General features: G+C 48.7%; 1 protein-coding gene across 40 annotated transcripts in view; it reads right to left on the reverse strand.

The window, feature by feature from the left end:
• The window catches only part of OBSCN (obscurin, cytoskeletal calmodulin and titin-interacting RhoGEF), a 316,457-nt gene extending 298,881 nt beyond the window's left edge, over positions 1-17,576 (reverse strand). For 37 of the 40 annotated variants that reach the window (XM_075922913.1, XM_075922903.1, XM_075922914.1 and 34 more), the window contains exon 1: positions 17,329-17,576. The gene's annotated coding sequence lies outside the window, so the exon portion shown is untranslated. The remainder of the gene's footprint in view (positions 1-17,328) is intronic. The other 3 variants (XM_075922937.1, XM_075922938.1, XM_075922933.1) reach the window with 1 other exon arrangement.
• Between the last annotated feature and the right edge of the window lie 597 nt (positions 17,577-18,173).

Raw genomic sequence — 18,173 nt, forward strand, 5'->3', positions numbered from 1 at the left:
GCCCAAAGCTCTGTTTGAAACCACTAATGAGTGATAACTGCCAGTCTTTTTATGTCCTTGATTTTTTACCTTCAGATTCCCACACAACACAGGTCGGTGACTGGCATGGTGGACTGTTCATCTCAATAACTCCTAAAGGAAACATTTGGCAGCCGGCAGGACAGAAATATCCCCTGTAATCCTCCAGTCGTTTGGCTTGCCTGCCTGCCACCAACCCACCCATCAACTCACCCAATGACAAAGGCTCTCAGGATTCCCCCTCCCCCACCCATTGGAAATCAGTGGGGCCGGGCCTAAAACCCTGCTTTAGTCTCTTGAGAGAATGATTCACCATTTGCACAGCTGCTTCCCCCCACCTCTTCTCTCCTCTGACTCATATTTCAAGGTTGACATCAGTTCCAAAAATCAGCAAAACTTTGAGCCAGGAATCAGGACTCCTGGTTCAATTCCCAGCTCTGCCACTAGGCTGCTGCATGACCATGGGCAAGTCACTTTGTGCCTCAGTTTCCCCTTCCACCATTTGTCTGCCTTAGCTATTAGGATTGTAAACATATCATGCTCAAGAGTGTGCCCTTCTGGCCAAGAAGGCTAGCGGCATATTGGGCTGCATTTGTAGGAGCATTGCCAGCAGATCTAGGGAAGTGATTATTTCCACTTATTCGGCGCTAGTAAGGCCACATCTGGAGTACTGCATCCAATCCCAGGCCCCCCATTATAGAAAGGATGTGGATGCATTGGAGAAAAGTCCAGCAGAGGGCAGCAAAAATTATTAGGGGCCTGGAGCATTTGACTTAGGAGGAGAGGCTGAGGGATTTAGGCTTGTTTAGTCTGCAGAAGAGAGGTGTGAGGGGGGATTTGAGAGCAGCCTTCAGCTACTTGAAGGGAGGTTCCAAAGAGGATGGAGAGAGGCTGTTCTCAGTGGTAACAGAGGATAGAACAAGGAGCAATAGTCTCAAGTTGCTGTGCGGGAGGTCTAGGTTGGATATTAGGAAAAACTCTTTCCATAGAAGATGGTGAAGCACTGGGATGGGTTCCCTAGGGAGGGGGTGGAATCTCCATCCCTAGAGGTTTTGAAGTCCTGGCATGAGAAAGCCCTGGCTGGGATGATTGAGTTGGGTTGGTCCTGCTCTGGGCAGGGGGCTGGACTCGATGACTCCTGAGGTCTCTTCCAGCCCTAGGACTCTATGAGGTATATTACCTCGCACAACTATACTACAAACAATGCTTTAAAACATGCATTCCTATGCGTTCCCTGGGGGGGCGTGAAGAAATTTCAGGGGGGGCACAAGGCGCCCAGCCCTCCCCCGTCAATCCTCCCCCCTAAGTTTTGCTGCTATTTTTGTTTTTTGGCCTCAGTCAGTTACTTTTTTTTCTTTTGGCTCAACGAGATTTGCTGCTATCGGGGGGTGGGCCATGAGGGTTTCTCAAAAATCAAAAAGGGGGCGTGATGCCGAAAAGTTTGGGAAGCATTGCTTTAAAATGATTCATCTCTATCTGCTTCCCCAGGGGGAGATCACAGCACCTGGTGCCCAGAAGCAATTAAACTTTGGGAAGGTGCTTAGAAATCATTGGATAACTGTAGATTCACAATTGCAGTCATTGAACTAATGCATTTACTATTATTATTGTTCAATGGGGAAACAATAAAGCTATCCTTGAGACTCTGGGCTACAAGCTATCCTTGTAACCAAACAATGTCATCTTCCTTTCACACACAAACTTTACAATGATAACACTATTCGTTAATGAGACATTATTTTCTTTTCCCTCCAGCAATGTGTCACTGTTCAAGCTCATTGAAAACCCTCCGTTTGACAGCACATGATGTTTTGACAAAATGGAAAAACTTTATGATGAACAAAATGTCCATTTTTGCTGAAAATGTTCAGGAGTTCATAAAAAAAATAATCTCAACCCACCAGATCAATTTTTTACCGGTTTTTGGCCACCAAAAACTGAAGGTTGCCCATTTTAAACCACAACACGTTCCTGTTTGCTCTCTGAATGCCAAAGTAGTAAATAAACATTTTTAAAGTAAAAATAAGTAAGTACATTCAGCTTTCTGGTTTTGAACAAAAAACAGTGAAGAAAATTTTCTATGAACTTGAAAATATTTTCACTGAAAATTTTCATGGAGGAAAATGCATTTTCTGACCAATCGTAAGTTCCCACTTCTTTCTGCTCCACAAAATATTGGACCAGCTCCTTTGTGCAGGACAGCCCCCTGCTGGCTGCAGTCAGAGTGTGAACCCGAAAACTGCTTTCACTGACACATTGTAGGTTTTATACTCACTTTCGAAACCTACTTACATTTCCCTCCTGAAGCAGGGAGAAATTCAGTGTGTTATGCCAAGAAATACTGCTTATCTAAAAGAAACATAAAGGACCATGTCTCCAAGGCCTGGTCTACACTAGATCAAGAAGGTTGGTTTAAGGTATACAACTCCAGCTAGGTAAAATGAACAGCTGGAGTTGGCTTCCCTTAAGCTGAGCCGAGTTGGCTTCCCTTACTCCTCACAATGGGAGGAGTACTAGATGCCTGCAGGAGCTGCCCTCAGTGTTCGATTTAGGGGGTCTATAGTAGACCTGCTAAATCAAATGCCAGAAGATTGACCTCCAGAGTGTTGATCTTCCAGTAAGTTTAGGCATGCCCAAAATGGCCTGCAGGTTGCAATTTTAGCTTTAGCACACTCCTATGGCTCTGATGAAATTCAACATGTTCTCCATCACCTTATTTTTCAATCATTAAAATACATTTATCATAAATATTTGTAAAACTACTGGGAAAATTACTGCAGTGATTAACACCTGTGTACATGCATGCGAGGGGCAATCCATAGCTCATTAAAGACCATGGGAATTTCCTTTGAAATCAGTGCACTTTGATCCAGGACCTTTGAAATCAATGTACCAGGGACTTGGAAAGGGGGTGTTTGCACAATACCAAGCACACTGGGGTTGTTGCCCAGATCTAGGGCTCCAAGTGTATGTCTACACTGCCACCCTAATTCGAACTAGGGTGGCTAATTTAGTCATTCAAACTTGCAAATGAAGCCGGGATTTAAATATCCCGGGCTTCATTTGCATGTTCCTGGGCGCTGCCCGGTAGTTTCATAGAATCATAGGACTGAAAGGGACCTTGAGAGGTCATCGAGTCCAGCCCCCCACCCTCAAGGCAGGACCAAGCTCCGTCTACACCATCCCTGACAGATGTCTATCTAACCTGTTCTTAAATATCTCCAGAGAGGGAGATTCCACCACCTCCCTTGGCAATTTATTCCAATATTTGACCACCCTGACAGTTAGGAATTTTTTCCTAATGTCCAATCTAAACCTCCCCTGCTGCACTTTAAGCCCATTACTCCTTGTCCTGTCCTCAGTAACCAAGAGGAACAAATTTTCTTCTTCCTCCTTGTGACACCCTTTTAGATATTTGAAAACCGCTATCATGTCCCCCCTTAATCTTCTTTTTTCCAAACTAAACAAGCCCAGTTCATGAAGCCTGGCTTCACAGGTCATGTTCTCTAAACCTTTAATCATTCTTGTCGCTCTTCTCTGTACCCTTTCCAATTTCTCCACATCTTTCTTGAAATGTGGCGCCCAGAACTGGACACAGTACTCCAGCTGAGGCCTAACTAGTGCAGAGTAGAGCGGCAGAATGACTTCACGAGTTTTGCTTACATCACACCTGTTGATACAACCTAGAATCATATTTGCTTTTTTTGCAACAGCATCACACTGTTGACTCATATTCAACTTGTGGTCCACTATGACCCCTAGATCCCTTTCCGCCATGCTCCTTCCTAGACAGTCGCTTCCCATCTTGTATGTATGGAACTGATTGTTCCTTCCTAAGTGGAGCACTTTGCATTTCTCTTTATTAAACCTCATCCTGTTTACCTCTGACCATTTCTCTAACTTGCTAAGGTCATTTTGAATTATGTCCCTATCCTCCAAAGAAGTTGCAACCCCACCCAGTTTGGTATCATCTGCAGACTTAATAAGCGTACTCTCTATCCCAATATCTACATCATTGATGAAGATATTGAACAGTACGGGTCCCAAAACAGACCCTTGCGGAACTCCACTTGTTATCCCTTTCCAGCAGGATTTAGTACCGTTAACAACAACTCTCTGACTACGGTTATCCAGCCAATTATGCACCCACCTTATTGTGGCCCTATCTAAGTTATATTTGCCTAGTTTATCAATAAGAATATCATGCGAGACCGTATCAAATGCCTTACTAAAGTCTAGGTATATGACATCCACCGCTTCTCCCTTATCCACAAGGCTCGTTATCCTATCAAAGAAAGCTATCAGATTAGTTTGGCATGACTTGTTCTTCACAAACCCATGCTGGCTATTCCCTATCACTTTATTACCTTCCAAGTGTTTGCATATGATTTCCTTAATTACCTGCTCCATTATCTTCCCTGGGACAGACGTTAAACTGACCGGTCTGTAGTTTCCTGGGTTGTTCTTATTCCCCTTTTTATAGATGGGCACAATATTTGCCCTTTTCCAGTCTTCTGGAATCTCCCCTGTTTGAACTACCTGCCCGCGGCAACACGCGGCACGGGCTAAGTAGTTCGAATTAAAGCTCCTAATTTGAACTACTGTTACTCCTCCTGCAATGACATATCCCTTGATATTATTGTAAGACAGACAGACAGACAAATAAAGACATAAACGGCTCAGACCTAGCGTCTTTAACCATTAACTTATCGGAGCAACAAGCTGCGATGTGATATCAATGTACTCGTATCAAATTTAAAGCAGAGTCAACGTGAGAAAGGGAAGTGACCTCTTAGGTCTTCTAGTCCTCTTCAGCCCCATGGCTAGCGCAAGACTGTTCTGACAGCACATTCAGGTGTGTTACCCCGGGTACCGCGTGGCTTCCAAGCCATAGGGCCAAGCCAAAAATACTTCACCTCATTTTCAAATCAGTTCATGGCCCAAACGACCAGCGGGTCTCAAGCGTTTTGTACTGGTGAGCTCTTTCACACAGCACGCCGCTGACTGTGACCCTTCCCTCCCACACCGGTAAATTAAAACACTTTTAAAATATATTTGACTATTTTAGATGCTGGAGGTGAAATGGGGTTGGGTTGGGCCGGAGGGGTGACAAATCCCAGCCCCCACATAATCACCTCAGCAATCCCTGTGGGATCGTGACCCCCTGAACTAAAGCAAACAGATAGTGGAGGAGGCGGAACGTGGGGAGGGGGGCTGGCCTGGAGCCCATCTGTGGTCCTGTCAGTGGACAGCAGCTTCATCCCCACCCCACCCCACCCCACATCAGGGCCCCTAAACAGAGATGTCCCCGCCCCCTTCCATGGATGTGCTGTGCTCCCGGGGACGCGGGCAGCAATCCAGGCAGAACACATGGGCTGGAAAGGGCTGTTTCAGTGGGGAGCGGGGGAGACGTGAGGCCTGAAGACCCGGCAGGCCCACCGGCAGGGAGAGCAAAGGGGGCAGTGGAGTCAAAGACAACCAGAGCACTGAGGGCAGGGAGAGGGGGCCATATGTTGCGTTCTGTGCAGCTCTGAGGGCTGGCGGGGGTGGGGGGGGCACAGAGCACTCTGGGTGGCAGCCCCAACCTTTCTTCCAGAGGCCCTGCCCCTTCTGGGAGCATGGAGCCGGGCCCAGGGTCCCACAGGGGCAGTCGACTCCCCTAGGAGCGGGCATAAAGACAAGAGCTTGTCTGGGAGGCGTGGGAAGGCGAGTCCATCTGCAGGCCAGGGAAGGGAGGCTGAGAGGAGAGTGTCTCGGGGGGGGAGGGGACGGGGGGAGGACGAGGGCAGGGGGTATTAAATGGAGAGTACAAGAATTCTCAGTTCCAATCCCCTTGGCATCTACTTCCTGTCCCCCTCAAGCATCCCCTTCCTCACCACTACTGGCGCTTCCCTGCTCCTGCAACCCGGCTGCTTGGACACATGCTCCTAAGTAGCCAGCGACCCAGATGCTGGAAACTCTGCAAGCCTTGCTGGCTCTGAAACCCTTAAGCCATTTGGAAGCTGCTGTGCTCTAAAAACAGAGACCCTCGGCATGTCTCCTTTTATACTGGACTGGGTTAGTGCAAAAGCTGCACCAGGCTGCGGTATAAAGTCTCTCTTAAACTTAAAGTCTTGACTTCCAGGCTTAAAGTGAACTGGGGCTTGGCTCCACCAAAATTTCAGTGCCTTTCCCCCTCCCAACCTCTCCACCCTCCGCATCCCTACAAGAAAGACTCTTCTGACAGGCTCCTCTGGCTAGAGTCTTCCTCCCATGTTCAGAAAAGGGCAACAAAGACGATAAGGGGTGTGGAACAGCTTCTGTGTGAGGAGAAAGACTGGGAGTTTTCAGCTTGGAAAAGAGATGACTAAGGGGAATTATAGAAGCCTAGAAAATCTTCACTGGTGTGGAAAAAGTAAAATGAGAAAGTGTCATTTACTCCTTCTCCTAACACGAGAATTAGGGGTCACCAAACAAAATTAACAGGCAGTAGAATTAAAACAAACCAAAGGAAGTTTTTCTTCACACAGCGCAAAGTCAACCTGTGGAACTCCTTGCCAGAGGATGTTGTGAAGACCAGGACTTTAACAAGGTTCAAGAATGAGCTAAATAAATTCATGGAGGTTAGATCCATCAATGGCTATTAGCCAGGACAGGGGTGGTGTCCCTAGCTTCTGTTTGTCAGACGCTAGGAATGGGCGACAAGGGAGGGATTACTTGATAATTCCCTGTTCTGTTCATTCCCTCTGGGGCATCTGGCATTGGTGAAGTCTTTCCTAAGCATCCTCCTTGATCGCGGCCACCTACTCTCCTTTACAGGGACTTACCTGGGCTCACAAAGGTGGGCTCATCCTGTAATACAGGTTGGCTTAGCCCCAGACTCTCTAGCCCATGGGGTAAGCCATTGTGTTCCAGGGCTGTGCCTGTCTATGGGTATGTCTACACTACAAAGTTAATTCGAACTAACGGACGTTAGTTTGAATTAACTTTGATAGGCGCTACACTAGTGCTCCGTTAGTTCGAACTTAATTCGAACTAGCGGAGCGCTTAGTTCGAACTAGGTAAACCTCATTCTATGAGGACTAAGCCTAGTACGAACTTACTAGTTCGAATTAAGGGGTGTGTAGCCCCTTAATTCGAACTAGTGGGAGGCTAGCCCTCCCCAGCTTTCCCTGGTGGCCACTCTGGCCAACACCAGGGAAACTCTATTGCCCCTCTCCCCGCCCCGGACCTCTTAAAGGGGCACGGGCTGGCTACGATGCCCGTGCCAGTTGCAAGCCTGCCAGCACCCAGCTAGCAGACCCTGAACCTGGCACGGCTTGAGCCAGCCACCTGATGCCCCCCCAGTCCTCCCCCTCTTCCCGGGACCAGGCTGGTGGCTCCCGGGAGCTTGCCCGGGACCGCAAGAGGCAGGCACCCGCCTGGTCTAGTGCGGACATCGTGGACCTCGTCCACGACCTCCGCACTAGGCACAGGAAAGTGGCCGTCTAGGGCAGGAGAGCTGCCAGCCTGGCCACCCAGGAGCAGGTTTGCATGAAAATCAAGGGGGTCCACTGAGACAGCCAACCCTGAGCCCTGAGCTTCAATGGCCATACTGGGTCAGACCAAAGGTCCATCTAGCCCAGTAGCCTGTCTGCCGACAGCGGCCAACCCTAGGGACCCTGGAGGGGATGGACCGAAGACAGTGACCAAGCCATTTGTCTCGTGCCATCCCTCTCCAGCCTTCCACAAACTTTGGGCAGGGACACCACTCCTACCCCCTGGCTAATACCACTCCATGGACCCAACCTCCATCACGTTATCTCACTTCTCTTTAAATTTTGTTCTAGTTCTAGCCTTCACAGCCTCCTGCAGCAAGGAGTTCCACAGGTTGACTCTTTGCTTTGTGAAGAACAACTTTCTGTTACTAGTTTGAAGCCTGTTACCCATTCCTTTCCTTTGGTGTCCTCTAGTCCTTCTATTATGGGAACTAATGAAGAACTTTTCTTGATGCACCCTCTCCACACCACTCATGCTTTTATAGACCTCTATCCTATCCCCCCTCAGTTTCCTCTTTTCTAAACTGAAAAGTCCCAGTCTCTTTAGCCTCTCTTCATATGGGACCTCTTCCAAACCTCTGATCATTTTAGTTGCCCTCCCCTCTCCCGCCCTCTCTCTTCACCTCTCCCACCTCCTTTTTCCAGTCTCCCCGAGTTTTGTTCAATAAAGAGAGATTCTATTTTTGACCACACGTTTTCTTTATTTTGTACATCAGGAAGGGGGTCTAGGGAAGGGTAAGTGGAAGGAGGTGAGGGAGGAATGGGGTACAAGCCCCCAATGGGGAGGACTGGGCTGGCTCTGCGGACTTCTGGGGGTGGAAGCTCTTCTGCAGCCCCCCAATTGCCCCCTCTCCCCAGATGGCAGCCTGCGGCAAGTGCAGCCGGTCTGATGGCCGAGTGCTGTGATGTGCCCAGTGTGAGCACTCAGGGCACTCCAAGCCAGGACTGCTTTGCAAGCGGGGCACCCCTGAGAACTATCTGTCCGGGGTGGGGGTTGGGTCCCTTTAAGCACAGCCCTCGGCTAGCCTGAAGCAGCAGCTCCACGCTCTAAGTCCTCATCTGATGCCCTGCCGGCACTGCTTCCGGCCATCCTTAACCCCGGTTCAGGGTCCACTTAATGTGGACATGCTAGTTCGAATTAGCAAAACGCTAATTCAAACTAGTTTTTTAGTCTGGATCCGTTAGTTCGAATTAGCTTAGTTCGAATTAACTAATTCGAACTAAGTTAGTTCGAATTAGCGCTGTAGTGTAGACATACCCTATGAGACACAGAGAAATGTGTGTGTGTGTTGGGGGGCGAGTAATGTGTGTGTGTGTGTGTGTGTGTGTGTGTGTGTGTGTGTAGGGGGGAGTAATATCTTTTATTGGACCAACTTCTGTTGGCGAAAGTCTCACTAACAGAGGTTGGTCTAGTAAAAGATATTAACTCACCCACCTTGTCTCTTTAATATCCTGGGACCGCATACACATCTCTTCAGATGATAGATAGGTGGGTTGTGAAAAAAAAAGTGCTTGAAAGTAGGAATAAGAAATCCTCCGGAAAAGGCTTTATTTTCCAGAGAATAACATCTAGACTGGCACTTTTCTCCGGCTTTTCCCCAAGCTGGAAAAAAGTGGCAGCCATGTAAATGCAAATCCCGCGGGGGATATTTAAATCCCCTGCGGAATTTGCAATTGCGATGTGCTACATTAGCATCCCTTTTCCGGAAGGGATGCCAGTGTAAACACAGCCAGAGTGCTTACCAGACTGTATCTTTAGCTCCTAGGACAAAGTATCAAGGGCATAGGACGGAATGTATGTTTAAGGCAAATGTAATAATTTGGGAAGTTTTAAGCAGTTTTTCCGACCCCTACATTCACCCTTGAAAACACTGCCTCTAATAGCATGGCAACACTTAATCACAAATGAAGGACATTTGGTGCTGACTCGGGATGTAATAGCGTAGTCGATTAACTGATAAGCAAAAGCTTATAGGTTAATGCTATAGACTACACACTTCCCCCATGCCCACCAGTAAATTTTTTAGAAGGCTGGCCAGCAGCCTGGCTCAGTCCTGGCTTGCGAAGGGTCTGAGACCTCCCCTGCTGCAGCTCTGCATTTCAAGTCTATCAGGAGCGAGATGGGAAGGCAGCCTAGCTCAGTTCCAGCTTACACCAGGTCTGGGAGCTGAGATGCCTCCAGGCAGGAGCTGCTGCCAACCCTGCGCTGCTGCTTCTATTAGATGCCGAAGTGCAGGGCAACAGGCAGCCGGTCCGCAAAGGGAGCTGTTTTTTAAACTGGCTCCCCTTGCGGACCAACTCCCACCTGGAACCCTATGCTGCTGCCTCTGATACAGAAGCAGCAGCATGGAGTGGCAGGGGGCTTCCCGGGAGTGAGGCCAGAGCATACCGGCTGCCGGGGACTATAGAATAGTCAAGTAACCGATACGAATTCATGAGGTTACTCGACTATTGAATTAACCAATATTTAGCATCCCTAGTGCTGACACACCATCTGCCCCCACCCCCCAAATGTGGAACTTAGAATCATAGAATCATAGAATAATAGGACTGGAAGGGACCTCAAGAGGTCATCGAGTCCAGCCCCCCGCCCTCAAGGCAGGCCCAAGCTCCGTCTACACCATCCCTGACAGATGTCTATCTAACCTGTTCTTAAATATCTCCAGAGAGGGAGATTCCACCACCTCCCTTGGCAATTTATTCCAATATTTGACCACCCTGACAGTTAGGAATTTTTTCCTAATGTCCAATCTAAACCTCCCTTGCTGCACTTTAAGCCCATTACTCCTTGTCCTGTCCTCAGGCATTAAGGAAAGTATTGCTCAACTTGCAACTCTGCTATCACAAAAGAGTGCTGCTCACTCACACAAGGCATCCTAGATATGGGATGCATGGCTAGAGAACTGGATAGACACTCAGACCAGAGAGCATCTGTCCACCAGGCAGCAGTCACAAGTGTGGCCATTTCTACAACCCAACCCATGAAAGAGAACAACCAAGAACACGGTTCAGACCCTTCTTGAGCGAACACAAGGTCAAACATGGCATAAATATGCTGCAAGCCCCACACTAGGTCTCACAGACAATGGTTCTACTGAAAGTTCTACTAAACTTTATCCAGTGAAGTCACTTTCAGATGCCCATTTCAGTTTGTGTTTTATGTGTAACACCGACAGGTGGAACCAAATCTGGAGCTCAGGGCATGAGCCTCTACCACGTGAGCCAGAAGCCAGCTGCCTCTCAGATAAGGCTGTAGAGCCAACTCATTCAGTCCCTCTGTAAGTTCTGTCAGTACCACTCCATGGAACAGTGACCCACCCCCAGCAGGTGTGCGGGTTACGTGTGCATTTTACGACATTGATCCTTCATATTCAATTTCATTTCCCCAGTTCAGCATGTAGGGCAGGGGCCATGCCTTCATCTATGTCACATGAGCTACGAGGGCACTGAGGCTAGAGGGCTAGTCTGGCTTTACATTAATCTGTCCAGCTGGATTTGTATAGTCATTCATAAATATGGATTTTCATTACTCAGCAATATAGGTGCTCGGGGTTCCCCTGGTTGTCTTTTTTTTTTTTTTAAGAAAAAACAAAAACACCGATAAACAGGCCAGTTACCCAAGAAGAACTCAGATATCTCAGCAACATCAAACCACAACAAATCAACCTCCCGACAGTCCCGTCCCCCCCCAGATCCCCATTCCTACTCTGCGTTTCTCTCCACCCCAGCAAGGGGGAAAGGGTGGGTCTCTTAGGACATTCTAAAGGGTAACATACATGGGCAGTTCCTGACCTTGGGTGAGGTCCTGGCCCTGTTGAGTCCATGGCAAAACTCTCATTGATTTCAGAGGGAGCAGAATTTCCCATAGGCGGGAAGTGAGTTGAATAGGTCCAGAGGCCTACAGAGAACTTCCTGACAGCCACTTCCTCTCTATTCTGCCAAGGAGTGTCCGCTCACGTGACCCTGTTCATTGCAGTGTGTCACAGGAAAGGGAGAAAGGTCTACACTAGAACTTTATTTCAAAATAACCTCCCTTAGGTCGAATTAATAAGCAGCGCGTCCACACAACCAAGCCCATTATTCTGAAATAACAGGCCATGGAATTTGAAATCTGTACTCCTGCTTTTCATCAGAAATAACGCTAATTCCAAAACAGTTATTTCAAAATAGCAGTAGTGTGGAGGCTCCGGTGCTGCTATTTCGAAATAACGACTCCCCAGAGTAAATTGAACTAGTTACTCCCCAGTGCTTGCTGGGGCTGCAAGTCGAGGTAATGCGTCCACATGAACAGAGCCGGCCTCGGATTAATTTCGAGCCTTCCCCATAGTGTGGATATGCTAGTTCGATTTTGTAAAATCCGGAGTTATTAAATCGAATTTAGTTATTTCCAAATAGTTTCCTAATGTGGATATGCCTTTAGGCAGGCCTCAGATGACCAAACCCATCATTTCTGAATCCATCTGGGAACCAGTCAGCAGCTGGCACAAGCCGCAGAGCAGGAGAAAATGCTCCTAGAAAGAGATGCTGCTGAACAAGAGAGCAACTGACTCCTTGCAGTTAAGGCCGTGAGTTTCTTCATGCAGGTGCAAGGCGCTCATCAGTTATACTACGCTATCCCCAGAGACGACACAATGAGTTTTTGCTTATAAATAGCACAATCTATCTTCGGCCTTTCCCTCACCCTCCTTTGAAGGTATAAGCAGGGTTGCCAGGCAACCAGTTTTCAACCAGAATGCCCAGTTGCAAAGAAAGCCTGTCAGTCCAGTCATCAGTGCTCTGGGGCGAAGGCAGATTAGTCCTTGCTCCATGCTGTGCCCTGGAAGCAGCCAGCAGGGCCTGATCCTAGAGAACTCCATGCACTGCCAGCCCCACTGCTCCACTGCCTGGGAGCCACCCAAGGCCCCAATCTTGAGCCCCAACCCCCACCACAGCCCTGATCACCCCAAACCCAGGGCCCTCTCCTTGAGCCAGGTTGGAACCTCCTCCCAAGCCCTGAGCTCCAGAACCTGCACCCCTAGGGTGTGTCTAAACTACATGGATCCAGCGATGAAGCCATGTAGATTAGGCTGGTCGGCAAAGGGAAACGAAGCCATGATTTAAATAATCGCGGCTTCATTTAAATTTACATGGCTGCCGCGCTGAGCCGATAAACAGCTGATCAGCTGTTTGTCGGCTCAGCGTGCTAGTCTGGACGCTCCCGTGCCGACCTGAAAGCCCTTTATCAACCTCCCTGTTATGCCTCGTAGGATGAGGTTTACCTGGGAGGTCAATAAAGGGCTTTCATGTCGGCAGGGGAGCGTCCAGACTAGCGCGCTGAGCCGACAAACATCTGATCAGCTGTTTGTTGGCTCAGTGTGGCAGCCATTTAAATGTAAATGAAGCCGCGATTATTTAAATCGCGGCTTCATTTCCCTTTGCCGAGCAAACAAATCTACATGGTTCCGTTGATGGAGCCATGTAGTTTCAACGTACCCCTAGAGCCCATAACCTTCTGGCCTTCACTTCTATGAATCTATTAAACAAGTCCCAGAGAAGATCCAGGCATTTCCAATCAGAGGAGCTTTTGAAAATCCTCGCCTTTGCCTAGACCAATGTTTCTCAACCAGTGATACGAGTACCCTTAGGAGTACTCGAGAGAAGTCGGGGGGTACGTCAACATAACACGTGAGACCCTCTCTCTGTCACAGAATTCAACAAAGTGACTTGCTAATAAAAGCCTAACGTCTCTGTAACAGTAACCAGGTATGAATGAAAGTGTGAGGAGCGGTGAGGACTGGACTGTATGTCCAGTAAAACTCACCCTGAAGTAAATATGCGTCTATGTGGTGCACATTTGTAATCAGTAGCTTTCAAGATATTAGGCAGGTGGGAAGTGAATTCTGAGCTTAAGGTCAGGTAGGTGAGATGTTGGCATCTCCTGATAGCCTGAGTCTCTCCATGCTGCCTGTTTGCTCTAGTGTTGCATTGTTTGCTTGTTAGTCAAGCTCTCATTCTTGTTGTCAGTCTCCCTAGGCCGCCATGTTTTACCTACCACATGCCGGGTAGTAACATGCGAGAACTTTGTGTTTCTAAAACTAAACCAGATCTATAATAAGAGAACGCTTCATGCAGGTGCTCCAACTGTAGCTATCATTCCAGCCACGTGCCCACAGTCTGATTTCTGGGTGCCTCCTCCAAACTCTTCCCTCGTGCAATCTGTGCTCCTCCCTCCAAGTTCCATGCAGATTGCTGCCTATGAGTAAGATCCTGAAATTCTACGTCAGCTTTCACTCTGTCCTTTAAAGAGCCAATGGAAGTTAAGCTTAAATGAGGACAATAGTAATTGTTTGTTGGAATGTACAACGCGAGTGATAATCCCAACTGCTCAAAAATCACAAGATTGGCGTAAAAATCATGACTTTTTAAAATATTAAATGTGGTCCCTTTTTCTTGTGCCTTCTACCTAGTGAGACTTTGGAAGTCACATTTCCAAACTTCTTCTGTGCAGCAGCAACCAGGACTAGAAACTTCCTTCAAAAATAGCTGCGGTGCTCCTGACGCTGGGAGCTGTCGCTTTTGCGGGGGAAAACCCTAAACGCCAGGAGACAAAAGCAAACCAGGAGATCTGGAAATATTGCTGTTCAGTGATTCACATGGAACAATCAGGCAGATGGTTTAATAGAACGCATCATTAAAATAATGAGCTGGGAAGAGAAGGTATATAGGTAAGGAAGTAAGAAAGTGCGAATCTCCTTCAAGTCTAGAGAAGAGCTGCTAATGGCAAACGGCAGGGATCCGGCTGCCCTATTATCTTGATGATCTCCCAGGGAATGAACTGGCTTTTACTAAACAAACAAACAGAACAGAACAGAGCTCCTACCCACGCATTCTGTGCCAGCTGCCAACGTAACTACCAAGATATGTCCAGTGGGTCCATAATCAATGGAGAGGGCCAGACTATTACACCGGAATGAAAGGGAAAGGATGACATTCACACTAATGCAGATGACCTTGCATTTGGCACCACTTACACCCTGAGCTAAATGATAGGCAGGGATTTGCATAGATCGTCTGACCAGGGATGAATTTTATCCTATAAGCCCTACATGAGGCAGAATTCATAGCAAGACTAGTGTCAATTCAAGCTGCAACTCCTCCCCCGCCCCACTCAGCTTGCACTTCTACGGTTTCATGGCAGGACCAGGGTCTATAACCGAGGGGGCCACATTTTCATCTCAGTTCCACCAGTTTAACTTTGGAGTAACTCCACCACAGCCAGCGGAGTTACAGATTTGCACAGTTGTAAGGACAGCATAACCCGGCCTCCTCAAAGGTCAGTTCATGTGAGTGGCTGGAAAGTCCCTCCCCATCGCTTCAATAACCTCGCTTGCTGAGCTACCGCCGGTTGGACACTTCGGATGACTGATCAAGCACAACCAAGTTCCATAAAATGTCACAGAATTGCAAACAGACGAAGTACTGGCATGTGCACGCGCCAGAAACAACCCTCCCCCCAGATCCCAAACAAGCCAAGCTCTTAGGAATGTGCTTAACATTACGCATGTGAGCAGACAAACGCAGCCCGTCAGATGATTCACTTGCCTAACTTTATTTGCTGGATCAGGGCCCCCCGGATGGTCTTATTTTTTAAAACTTCATCTCTCTCCATCCATTGCTTTTTCCTCCTCCATCCTTATATAGGCTGGGGCCTGCAACAAGCGCCACCCAAGAGCAGGCTCCACCCACACAGGATTGGGGCATAATTCAAAACTCGCTCCCACAAGGTGCTCAGCACCACCTCCCAAGGACTTCCATGGGAATTAGTGCCCTCAGCATCTCACAAGACCAGGTCCTCAGGGCATGTCTACACTACAGAGAAGATTGACCTACCAGAGGTTGATCTTCTAGCGTTCGATTGAGCGGGTCTAGTACAGACCCGCTCAATTGAATGCTGAGAGCAGCCCCCGCCCATGTCTGGTACTCCTCCTTCTGTGAGGAGTAAAGGAAGCCGGCGGGAGCGTGTGCTCCTGTCTGCCTCCCATAGCATGGACGGGGATTTAAGGTACATTGACTCCAGCTATGCAGTTAACATAGCTGGAGTTGCATATGTTAGGTCGACCTTCCGCTCCAGCATAGACCAGGCCATAGTTAGCTGCTGAGGCAGGATCCATGCCTTTTATGTTTCTGTGCAGAATGTCGCACTGAAAGCCATCGTGCATGCTGATATGACGCATAAATACTAGTTAACAGACTGCAGCTCTTGAAGTTTGGGAATTGTCATTTGTGGGAATGAGGAAAACAGGGCAGAGAGGGACGGGTAGGGAGCAGCGCTACTGTAGCTTGCCAGGGTCGTTACTAGCAATCCATGGCAGTCAAAACCCACAAGCCCTGCACTCTTCGGTGTTAACCTGTAGCCCCAGCTCTGAAGACGAGACAATTGCAGCCTTCTGTTGTCAAGGCTGCGCACTGCCAGTCCTTGGGAGGAATTCTCTCAAGGGTGGGGAACCTCAGGCCTGAGGGCCGGATGTGGCCCCCGGCTTGCCTGGATCCGTCCCCCGAGGCTCCTGGGGAGTGTCATCTCCTTCTCAGTCGGGGGCCATGTCAGTGAGGGTTTTGCTTTGGTTTTGCTTCTTATTTGTGTGTGGCCCCCGACTGATTTTTCTGTGGGTCAGCAGCCCCCAACTTAACAAAAGGTTCCCCCATCCCTGCACTAGAGGAGTCCTTGGGGTTGCAGAGAGAAGACTGAAAACGTGATCCTAAATATTCAGCAACCAGTAAGGCCAGGAAAAGATCCCCCACTTTAAGAATCTCCGGATTTTTTTTGAATGCTGATTCATGATTTTTCAGTGCTTGAGATTAGCGATACTGTAATTTGGAAGCCCTTCTAATTGACCGCACAGACATGACAGGCCCCAATCCAAACCCTAGCTCCGAACAATCCCAAACGGCGGCCGCACCGCATCTTAAATGCTCAGCAAAGACGCAGCTGTTAATGAGCTAGCACGGAGATCACCTTTGAACATTTTTGAGCAGCCTGGCCACCCTGAAAGATCTGTAATTCTCTCACACATACACACGGCCCAGCCATGCAGAGAACAAGAAAAAAATCCCCTTTGTGACCATGTCGCTATGGCTTCTATAGCCCCACGCCTGTGCCGCTGCCATCACGTCCGATCTATCCCCCTGAGTTGTAGCTCCTAAAATAGCCCCAGCTGTCGGGCTCCATCTCTCCTCAGAGCCATTTGTAGAAATACAAGCTGAGCGGGGGGAGGGGGGGTTAGGGGAGGGGGTAGGATTGCAGCTTGAACTGGCACTGGCATGGGGACAGACAGGAGCACAGTGAAAAATGCACCGGAGAGAAGAGCAACGCTTGGTGTATGCCTTGGAAATGAAATAAAATAAAATCGCAGCCTCCCAACGCCCACCCCCACCCCCACCCGGCGATATGCACAAGTTATGAAGGTCCAAGTTAATGCCCCGTGAGAAACCTCCCCCTCCTCCCCACACCCCACACACACCCTTCCCATCTTTCCACATCTCTTCTGGAGACTGCTCTTTATCTTCCTGGTCACTGAAGCAAAATGATCAAATGAAACAATCCAAATACTGCTCAGGCCAGTGGCTCCTTCACCTCCAGCTCTGTGATCCTTCCCCTCAAATGCCTTCAACAAGGCAACGAACACTCAGCTGTACAGAACGTGGACTCCAAAAGCCTCTCCTTCCCCACCCCCCCCCAGCCATGAACGAGCCCCTCCACCTGCCCCAAACGGCCCACTCCCTGCTAGACTCCTTCGGCTGACGTCTGGGACCTTACCTGGAGTCCTGTCAGAGGCGGAAAAGACAAGCAGCTTTCATCGGAGTGAGGGGCAGATCTTTCCTGAGAGACACACGGGGGGAAAGAGCTGTGGGGCACATGGGGAGACCATCTGGGGTTTGGTCTCCCCTTCCCTGCCAGAAAATAAAACAGAAACCCCCAGCGAGGGTGGGGATGTGCAGTAAAAGGTCCCCTAGTCCTCCTGGAGTGACTCCACCGCTGGAGGTCTAGGCTGTGTCAGCCCAGCCCACCCCTCCCCCGAATTGTCCTCCTCCACTCGAATTGCTGACATGCTTGGCTCTCCTGCTGCCTCCCAGCTCCAAAATAGCCCTGGGTGTCATTTACAGGAGAGATTAAATTTCTGCTGGGAGAGAGGCGAAAGGGCATAGTTCTAGGGTATGACTCGGCCCATCCACAGTAAGGCAAAAAAAAAAAAAAAATCAGCTAAGGAGTGTGCGAGTGTGTGTGTGTAACAGGCTGTGGTGCCAGCATCTGTCAGGCCCGCTTCTTAAGTGCATATCCTAGAGCCAAGTGATAGCAGCTAAACAGCAACAGAAGAACAGGCCCTTGGCAAAGTTCATCCATGTTACACGTGTCTCCGTAGGGGAGGGAAAGAGAGGAATTAAATCCCTTACAGATACATCAGATCAGTAACGGGGTTTCTGAGGAAAAAAAGAGCTCATTTTCGAGTTGGCTTCTTAGGCCAAGGACATTTGCAGAACAACCGACAAACAGCAAATGAACAAAACCGATCGTTATCACTCTCTCTCCATGGGTGCATCTAGACTACATGGCTCCATCGACAGAGCCATGTAAAATAGTTTACTCGACATTGTCAATGAAGC

This window comes from Pelodiscus sinensis, chromosome 2 (assembly GCF_049634645.1).
Source record: "Pelodiscus sinensis isolate JC-2024 chromosome 2, ASM4963464v1, whole genome shotgun sequence".
NCBI classification, from domain to species: domain Eukaryota; kingdom Metazoa; phylum Chordata; order Testudines; family Trionychidae; genus Pelodiscus; species Pelodiscus sinensis.